Raw genomic sequence first — 10,937 nt, 5'->3', positions numbered from 1 at the left:
ATATTTAAACAGAAATCACAAATTACTCATTTTTTAGAAAATATTGTGATTCCTGCAGCAACTGGCAAAAGAATAAATCGAAAGTTCTTATATTGGGACATGACTTTGCTATTGTAATTTTTTTTTTAACTTTACTACATATGGAAATTAGATTTATATCTAATGTATCGCTCGCATTTTATATTCTTTATAGAGTATAAAGTATGAAAAGTTTTCAAGAGCTACTCACTCAAGAATTACTTTCTTTTATGAAATCTCATGATTGTATCTCGAGTATTTCGCGTCATAAATTAACATGCAGAATTGTACAAGAGAGTAAAAAAAAAGTTTTAGAGTTTCGTCATCATCCTCGAGTGAAACTCAATTTATTATGAAGAAAGAGCATTGAAGCAGTATTTCAGATAAGCAGAAGCGATAGCATTTTTCATATTTACTTTGTTTGTAAAACTCACTTGATACCCTATTTGAAGCAAAATAATATTTGAAATGTGTCCAAATAATATGCAATGCAATAAAGTGCCAAGAAAATTATGTACTGTGAATGATTATTCAATTTAAAGTTTAAAATATTTTAAATAGAATACAGAAACGATGAGAATAAAAAATTTTCAAAATATTAAATTTTAATTTGTTGAAATTTCGAAGGTTTTTAAGCATTTAAAGTTCGGATATTTAAAATTTTAATAATCAATGCTGTTTCTCTATCTAAAATACTTGGATTTTTTTATAGATGTATTATTGCTTTTTTAATTGAATGTGTTCTATGCTGCTTGGTTTAAACTGCGAACTTAAAAACTAGCCTAAAATCTTTATCATAAAAAAATATTGAAATTATAAATTTAAAACTTTTCTAATTGCTTTTAACTTTCAAATATAAAGTATCAGGTGTGCATGAGTGAGATTAAAATTATAATTCAAATACTTAACCTCATTGTAAAATATTAAAACATCTATTTATTTAAAGTTGCATCCAGACAGAAATAATAAGAGTTAGAATGTTTGAAATACATTTTTTAAGTACACATAATTATCGGAATGTTTTCGTCCTTCCTAGAATTGCTGGCCTATGCAGTTTCTCATCAGGTGAGACAACTCAACAGCGCCACTAACGAAAAACAAAAGTGTCATATAGGGTGAGTGATCCAGTGGCTGAACAGTCACCAGTGAATGAACACTAATGCGAAAAATATATAAATATAACCTTTGAAAGTTAATGTCGTTATGAATTTCTATATATTTGAAATCTTGAAGCAATTTTGAAGAGCTTAATATACAATTCATTGCATTAAATTCTTGTGAATAATTTTAAAAATTTTTTGAATGTGATTCATCGATTATGGTGAGTTATGGTAAGAAAGTCATCGACCACAATAACGTACGTGTCTAAGCAACTCCTTGTTTACACTGCTTTTACAAAAAAATTCTTTACCTTTTCTGCATCAAAGCTGTGCTGTTATAGTTGTAAGATATTATTATTCAATTTTCCACAGGGTTTTTTTCACAAAAAGTACGCTTTTTTATTAATAAGTGAGTGTTCACCTACTGGAACTTTAAATTGCCTGTGTTCCAGTAAACGAACGCTGTGTTCATTTATTGGAGCAAACCTGTCAACCCACAGGTCCAGTGAATGAACAGCAGGTTACGGAGACCTGGCTGTTGTTTCGTTACATATAAATAAGTTTGTTTCAATTAATGTGACTATAAATATCGAAGCTATAAATATAAACTATAAATAGTTATAGTTTAAATGTATATTTTTTTGGTTAGAACATCAAAAAGGTACGCACGAACTAAATTGAAGGTAAGACAACTTTGTGGTTAGAAATTAAATGCTTTTTCCATTTAGAAAACGTTTTTTAACTATGAAAAACATTAATTCGTGCTAGGTACTACTGCGTACTAGACAATATAAATTTATAAATGTTTACAGAATTTCCATTTTTACAACAGTGTGATTTATAATTGTATTTGCTAATTTAACCTAAAGAAACATAGTAAGGTGCTCTATTACAAATGTTATGTGTACTAAAAATCGCAGTTTTCTATTGTAGTCACTACATTAGAGTTATCTATTTTTAAACGAAAAGTTGTATTTTTTGTAAGGTTAAAAGAACTGATAGAAATGTTTTAAAAATAAATATTGCTATAAAAAATTAGGAAAAGTTAACCTAGTTGTGTGTTTAACTTTTGTATTTCCTCCTTTCTTTATATCTAAATGTCTTGTGATTTTTATTGCAATAATATATTTAATAAATCTCGCAACGCTTTCTAATATTTTATATTATTTAATTGCTCATTTTGTAATGTACGCATGTAATTTTATACCTAAATCCTAATTCTAATTTGTAGTGATTATAGTGTTCATTCATTGGTGCTCTACCGTTCATTCATTGGCTCACAGTGTTCATTCACTGGTGTTTTCGTTAATTTTGCACTTTTTAATTATTTTTTATAAAGCTTTTTGGTAAAAACAAAATTTGTTTATCGGATTATGAAATTTGAACTCTAAGAATCAATTTTCAAAAGTTTTGTAAGAATAATCAATTATTATAACGTGAAATGAACTAGTTGTAATCAGTGATTTCCTTAAGTGTTCATTGACTGGGTCACTCACCCTAATGCATATTTTTTTGCTATTTTTTACAACAAAAATTTTTTTGCTCTATTAGTTTTCGAGAAAACAGTGCGGCGCTAACTTGCCGGAAACTCAGCGGTGCCCTCTACAAAAATCATCGAATTCAAAAAATTACTAGGTTAGATTTTTTTGTATTTCTTTGCTTTACAACGGGCTATGAATCGCTTTGGTAAAATGGACACTTATTTAAAAAAACTACCCCCTGTAATGAAAAAAAAGTATTCAAAAAATTACTAGGCTAGATTTTTTTGCTATTTTTTGCTTTACAATGAGTTAAGAATCGCTTTTGTAAAGTCGACGCTTATTAAAAAAAACTACCCCCTGTAAAGAAAAAAAGTATTAAACAAATCAATAGGCTAGATTTTTTGCTATTTTGTTGCTTTCAAATGTGATATTAAATATTTTTGTAAAATGAACCCTTATTTTAAAAAGCAACCCCCTGTGCTGCACAAACGTATTTAAATCATGAAAAACTCAAGATGAAAAACGCTTATAAACCATGAACACGATATTTTTTAAGCATAAGTAAGGAGCAAAATTATTGTTCACCCCTAATCGATACAAAAACTACCCCCGGATTTGTACCCGAATACAAACCTGAAGACTAAAGTAGAAAATTGTATACATTAACTGTTAGGACTTTTGTGCTCCCGATTGTTGTGCTCTCTCATTATTCTCCAATGTCATATCAATCGCTTTTTTAAAATTATTTCTTATATAAAAAAACAATAACCTGTGCTGAAAACACGTATTTAAAAAAAATCGATATCTACATAGATGGAACTTACTTATAATATAGTAACATGGTAGTTTTAAGCGTAATTATTTCTCACCCCTTTTCGTTATAAAAATAACCGCTGGTCTATGAAGCTAGCACTTCTACAAACAAAATTCCCTAATTTCGTTGTATCAGAATTTAGGGCTTCTTTGGGATCTTGAACGCAACAACAACCAATTGCCAAAAACCAGCCCTAATAAAAATAAAATAACCCCTATTTAAAAATACAACTTCGAAAAAAACAAAAAACACCAGATTTTGCACTTATTTTGGGCTTCCAAATGCACGCAAAAATGCAAAGACTACCCCATTTTCAAAAAACCACCCCTTTGCGGAAAATAAAATCTGCAAAACACCAAATTCACCAGATTTTGGGCTTATTTTGAGCTCTCGAATGCACCAAATAAAAGTTCAGAAAAACTATCGCTATGTACAAAAACGTCAAAACACTAGTGAAATTTCAAACCTCGATATTGGCAATATTTAAGAGCCTAGAAACTAGACACTCCATTGATACTGGAAAATTCTCAAAAATATTAATTTTTTACAATTTCATACCCACGAGGTAGAGAGGAGTTGATTTTCGACGTTAAGGGTTGGAGCCCAAAAATCGGAGTGGGTATTTTTGAGAAGCCTAAAAATCAGTGACTCCACTGCCAAAGGAAAATGTGTAAAAAATTATATTTTTACAATTTTATATTCACGTGGTAGAGAGGGGTTAATTTTAGATGTCAAGGACTAGAGCCCAAAAATTGGAGACGGTATTATCGAGGAGCCCAAAAATCAGAGACTTCATTGAAACTGGAAAATTCTCCAAGAGATTATTTTTTCACAATTTCGTATCTACGTGGTAGAAAGGGGTTGATTTTAAACGTTAAGGTTTGGAGCCAAAAATCGGAAAGGGTATTTCTGAGAAGCCAAAAAATCAGAGACACCATTGACACTGAAAAATTCTCAGAAAGATTATTTCTTCACAATTTCATATCTACGTGGTAGAGAGGCTTTCATTTTAGACGTTAAGGGTGGAGCCAAAAAATTAGATTTGGTATTTTCGAGGAGCCCAAAAAGCATAGACTCCATTGACACTGGAAAATTCTCAAAAAGATGACTTTTTTAATAATTTCATAGCTACGAGGTAGAGAGGTGTTGATTTTAGACGTTAAAGGTTGGAGCCGAAAATCGGAGATGTTATTTCTGAAGAGCCCAAAAATTAGAGACTCTAGTAACACTGTAAAATTCGGAAAAATATTATTTTAGGATAAAGTCATAATTGCATGTTAAGATGTGGCTGTTTTAACAAGGGTTCGAGGCCAAAAATCATTTTTGGTGTTTTTGAAGAGCCTAAAAATCAGATACTCTAGTAACACTGTAAAATTCGGAAAAATATTATTTTTGGGTAAAGTCATAATTGCCTGTTAAGATGGGGCTGTTTTTTAACGTTAAGGCTTAAAGCCCAAATATGATTTTTAGTGTTTTTGAAGAGCCCAAAAAGCGGAGACTCTAGTAGCACTGTAAAATTAAAAAAAAATGATTTTGGACAAAGTCATGATTGCCTGTGAAGATGTGGCTGTTTTTTAACGTTAAAGGTTAGAGCCTAAAAATCGGTGCTGGTATTTTTGACAAGACCAAATATTTGGAGACTCTACGTGGGATAAGTTTCAAGTGCCTTCACGGCACTGCTTCTTGATTTTATTTCGCTTTGGCGCAGGATTAAGATCTCGGAACCCTTGCTTTTAAAGCATAGGTCTAAAAGTTTCAGGCGTTAGGCCACGCCCCTTTCATCACAGGACTCGAATTCTATGCTTTTAGATCACAGAGTCCGAGACTTTAAATCTCGTAAAAATTTTTGCTCTAAGATCACACGCTTCCGTGAATTAATCTATTGGAATTTCTCTCCGTGCAGTGACGCTGTAAAATTCCGAAAAAGATTATTTCTACTACGTAGATATCATATCTGCGTATTCATATCTAAGTAATATTTAATTATATCATATTATATCTATGGTTTTTGGGCTCCTAAAAAATACCCACTTCGATTTTTAGGCTCCAACCCATGACATATAAAATCAACCCCTCTCTACCACGTAGATATGAAATTGTAAAAACATCATATTTTTGACAATTTTCCACTGTCAATGGAATCTCTTATGATTATGCTCCTCGAAAATACCCCCTCCGATTTTTGGGCCCAACCCTTAACGTCTAGAATCAACCTCTCTCTACCACGTAGATATAACTTTGTTATAAAATAATATTTTTGAGAATTTTCCAGTGTCAATAGAGTCTGATTTTTGAGCTCCTCGAAAATACACTCTCTAATTTTTGTGCTCAAACCCTTAACGTCTAAAATCAATCACCCTTCTCTACCACGTAGATATAAAATTGTAAAAATAAAATCTTTAAAAAAAATTGCCATTGTCAACGGAGTCACTGATTTTTAGGCTTCTCGAAAATACCCACTCCGATTTTTGGGCTTTAACCTTTAACGTTTAAAATCAACTCCTCTCTACCACGTAGATATAAAATTACCCTAAATTCTGATACAAAGAAATTTGGGAATTTCGTTTGTAGAGGTGCTAGCTTGATAGACATAATGGTAGCGCTGGAAGATAATTAAAGGAATTAATTAGTGCATCGAAAAAGGTAAATTATATTTTTTGAATATACACATATAGACTGGAAAATGATATACATTGCAGCGGTTATTTGTTTAACGAATAGGGGTGAGAAATAATTACGCTTAAAAGTACCATGTTACTATTTTATAAGTAAGTTCTAGCTATGTAGATATCGACTTTTTCAATACGTGTTTTCATTACAGGATATTGTTTTTTATATAAGGGTTAATTTTACAAAAGCGATTGATATGACATTGGAGAATAATGAAAGAGCACAAAGATCAAGCGGAAAAAACTCACAACAGTTAATGTATACAATTTTTGGCTTCATTCTGCAGGTTTGTATTCGGATACAAATAAGGGGATTGTTTTTGTAACGATAAGGGGTAAACAATTCCTCAGTTATGCTTTAAAAATATAGTGTTCATGCTTTATATGTGTTTTCCATCGTGACAGTTTCATTTTTTTAAATTCGTTTTTGCAGCACAGGGGGTTGCTTTTTAAAATAAGGGTTGATTTTATAAAAGTGTTTCATATCACATTTTGAAAGGAAAAAAATAGCAAAAAAATCCAGCCTAATCATTTTTTAAATACTTTTTTCATTACAGGGGGTAGTTTTTTTAAATAAGGGTCGGCTTTACGAAAGAGATTCATAGGTCGACTGTACAAAGCGATTCATAGCTCATTGTAAATAAAAAAAAATAGCAAAATAAACTAACCTAGTCATTTGTTTAATATATTGTTTTTTGAATGATTTTTGTAGAGGGTGCCGCTGAGTTACCGATAAGCCAGTGCGGCCCTGTTTTTTCGAAAACTAATAGAGCAAAAAAATTTTTATTGTAAAAAATAGCAAAAATATATGCATCATATGACATTTTGTTTTTCGTTAGTGGCGCTGCTGAGTTGTCTGACCTTTTCTCATTCCACAGGGCGAAAGACGGTTGCGTCTCTCGCCTCGAAAGGTCCGCCTTGCACAAGTATTCAGTCGAGTATATTGCGAAATATTATGCCTTCCTACTGGAAAAGGCTCATGCCGCCCTGATTGTTTACTTTTGGACCCCCCCCCTCGACTTGGGGTCATGGCTATTTGCAGGCAAACCCTGATACTGGACTGAATGTGAGAATTCGGTGTACGCATTTCAAAACTCTCGTAAAACCGAAATAAACATGAAAACAATAAATTTTCTCACAAAAAGCAATTAAGATATAAATTACCTAACCCTAGTCAGATTTTTATTGTGGAATGTACATAAAGGATGTTTTTACCAATCCATAAAACCTTTTGTCTATGGAAATATAAACAAGAAAGTACTTCTTTATGTTGCGATCGACATGAAAATTCAAACGCGAGGTAGCAGCATCTTTATGCCCTTAAGGTGACTGAAAACGTGAAGAAGCTTATGGCCATGAACATAAAATTGAACATGCTTTGTCGTTGAGATATTGAATATGAAGTTTAAAAAAAAAGTTCTATCCACGAACGATACGATTTATTGTCAAATGCTTATTATATATTTTTGGTTATCTACTGATATTTTCTTGCCTATAATTGTATTTCTATATAAAGAAGATATTTTAACGAAAATGTTAAATGATTCCTATATTATGGTGCTGCTCAAAAAATAAATTAAATTAAATTTAAAAAAAATTAAATCTAACAATGAAAGCTAGAAGACTTTGCTAGAATAGATAAAATTTTTTGTTCGTTCACAAATGACTTGGCAAAAATTGAGCATTTGTATTTCCTAGAATATTTTTCCAGAAAAATACGACATATCATTTTTTAAAGCCATACTTTTTTCTGAAGTCTTCTAAAATGTACTGAATTGTAATAATATCTTCTGAAAATAAATAAATTAAAAGGGTATTTCTGGTATTTATTGCTCCTAGACATTTCCTTTTAATTTAAAAAAATACACCTACAAAGGAAAATTTGAAAGGAAATACGGTAGTATTTAAAAGGATTCACGATTATGAAAATTGCCTTACTCCCTCTGCGGCAATATTACATCGAAAAGGGAGTATCTTGGTTGAAATTCAGTCACTGGTCTATTCAATATGCATGTTTTCAGCTGATGCGTATGAAACTGGATGTGTCAAGAAAAAATAAAATAAAGAAGAGGAGCCGAGATACGGAAGAAAATGATGAAAATGAAAACGCAGAGAAAAAGAACTGAAAAATCGGAATATAATTAGTATAAATAGTCACATCCACAACAGGTAAAGATTCACCTATTTCTTTTTACTGTTACATACTTGGAGAAATGTAAGTGCCTAATATTTTTCTCAATATAAATTTGTTCGAGGACTTTCCGCATTTTTATTATTCTAGGTATTTTTGTTTTACGGAAAATATTTAGAAGTTTTATGATGATTTTAAAATGATCATAAATTTAAGGAAATTCAGTTATAAGTTTAGTAAATTTAACATACGGTTATGTAAAGTATCAGAGTTTTCAATAGATCTCCCGTGTCTTTTATAAAGCAATGCCTTCTTTTTCTATAATATTTCTAACCGTGTATTTCTTCATTTTATAAATTTCGAAGGTTAAGGTTCCAAATTCAAATTTCACTAATAAATTAAAAAAAGGAGACGACAATATTATTGGTGAGTTTCACATGAAATTACCCAGAAAAATATAGTAATATTAGACTGGAATCTTATGGGGTGGATTCAAACTTCCAGCTATGGTTTTACACTGCAGGACATGTGTGCGTGGGTCGCGCGAGCGCTGTACGAACAAGGGTATCGACCCTTTCTCCATCCAGACGAGACGTGGAACCACGCGGTCTGTCTCGGATCACCGTGCCAGCTATAAACGCTGCGATCGCGGATTTCATCAGCGAAAAGCAATACGAGATGCCTCTAGCAAGATCACTCGAATGCTGGTAATAAAAAGTAATTCAAGAACTTTGAATCACAAGGTTTCTTGAAATCAAATGTAATTTGATTACTCAGGATCAATTCAATCCTTGCGATATTAACTAGCAAACAATCTCATCGCAGACCATAATGGTTTCGAAAATTTAAAATTTCGATTGACCCAATGAAATATTTAATAAAATACGGTGCACGAAGCAATTTAACTTTTTGTAACAGTTCTTTCCCTAAAGTCATAATAATCACTGATCACTTTTAATTATTTAGGATAATTTACTTTCTTTTAGGTATGTTACTGTACTAATAAAAAAATCAGTGCAAGAAAACGACATGCGCCTTTAATGTAGGGTTTATTAAGCTGCGGCAATCTCTCTGTTTTCCCATTCATATATTTGCATTACTCTTACTCTATCCTATTTCCTTCTCTCTCTATGTTCGCACCTCTATACCTGTAAACCTACATTTTCACCCTTTTCCGATCCCCCTACTATCTGAATCTCTACCACCACACATCTCTTTCCATTCCTACCACTCTACCTAACTTCTTCGCTTTAAGGGCATGTGATACTTACAGTTTCCCCGGCTTTTTTCCACAAAAACGAAAATTTTTAAAAACTAAATTTGGAGATGCTATAAAATATCATAACGGACGTCCCCAGGCTCTTTTTTGAGGGATAATAACAAAAAAGTTTATTGTGCTAAATAAAAATTTTATGCATATGCATTATTTTGAGGTTACGTCGTTTGGAAGTTACGTGCAGTTTGGAAGTAACGCTCGGGTGAATTGTAACACACATAACCTCGAAATATACCCGCACGTTGTTAGAAATATAAAAAAAATTTTTGATAAAAAAACACAAAAAACGTGTGTGGGGACGTCCGTTAGCATGTTTGCTATCATTTCCCAGAGTTTGATGGCAAAATATTTCTTATCGTAGTAAAAAAGCCGGGGGAATCTAACCCTGAAAAAATCGATACTATTTCCTAAACGCTTTGCAAATTAATCACATTTTGCTAAATTAGAAATTTTTTGAATCAACCTACAAAAAAAGTGTGTGGGGACGTCCGTTAGCATGTTCCCCAAATAAACTAACATTATCCCTGTTCCTATAACCTTTATACTCAACCATTGAACATACATACCTTTCTTTTTATGCTCCTTGTCCTCTGAGCCCTTGCCGTTTCCCCTCTTTTTTCTAACTCTCTAACCCATCTATAACATCTACAATTTACTCTCCTATCCCCTTCTTTGTCACTGATCAATCTTTTTTCGTCTGGCTCTCAATAATAACTCTTGCCTTTTGCCCGACTTAACTTTTGATTGTTGACTCTTGACTTTTACCCGACGCAATTAAAAATTGTATTTTGGAGTACTTTTCTCACGCTTAGCTGCTTAAGTATTTTCTTTAATAAACGTGTAATTGCATATCAATATAAAATGCATTGAAAGCGTGAAATTTATATACTCTTAGTTTACATGGCAACTAGAGTTTCGAAATACAAGTTTATACCATACTTCGTTTGTTCCGATTTAAACTTCAGATATTACTCTCCTCTTCGAATTTGAGAAATACAAGTATTCGCTGCTCGGTTAAATAAACCTTGCTAAATTCTGTAAACAAATGTATTTTATATTATGTATTATTTTTTATAAGCAAATTATTTTCTTTTAAAATGAAATTAAATTCTATGCAAGATTAGAAAATATTTAAATTCTTGAAACTCTTTGATCTATGACTAACAGTAAAAAAAACCTAGAGAATATAATGTTATCATATATTAATAACAGTATAAACATACTAAGAAGCAAATTAATAAAAATTAGTTTTTGCAGAGTCACTAACTGCATACAATTTATTTAATAAACTTGGGGATGTTTCCATTTATGGATAAGGAAGTTACCGTCCAGACATAAATATACTATTATACAGGGTGGGCCATTTTAATCTATTTACCAAAAAATCTCAGAATAGTGATATTGTACAAAAAAATTGTTCAGACAAAAGTTGTTCAGGATGAAGGGGG

The 10,937-nt window shown here is 31.7% G+C and overlaps 1 protein-coding gene across 1 annotated transcript in view; it reads right to left on the bottom strand.

Moving 5' to 3' along the window:
* LOC117179844 (blood vessel epicardial substance-like) overlaps positions 1–10,294 on the bottom strand; it is a 153,094-nt gene extending 142,800 nt beyond the window's left edge. Inside the window, exon 1 of the mRNA XM_033371993.1 lies at positions 10,056–10,294. The gene's annotated coding sequence lies outside the window, so the exon portion shown is untranslated. The remainder of the gene's footprint in view (positions 1–10,055) is intronic.
* Between the last annotated feature and the right edge of the window lie 643 nt (positions 10,295–10,937).

This window comes from Belonocnema kinseyi, chromosome 9, assembly GCF_010883055.1.
Source record: "Belonocnema kinseyi isolate 2016_QV_RU_SX_M_011 chromosome 9, B_treatae_v1, whole genome shotgun sequence".
Lineage (NCBI taxonomy): Eukaryota > Metazoa > Arthropoda > Insecta > Hymenoptera > Cynipidae > Belonocnema > Belonocnema kinseyi.
The sequence above is the reverse complement of the archived record's forward strand: the minus strand, read 5'-3'. Positions and strand labels throughout refer to the sequence as shown.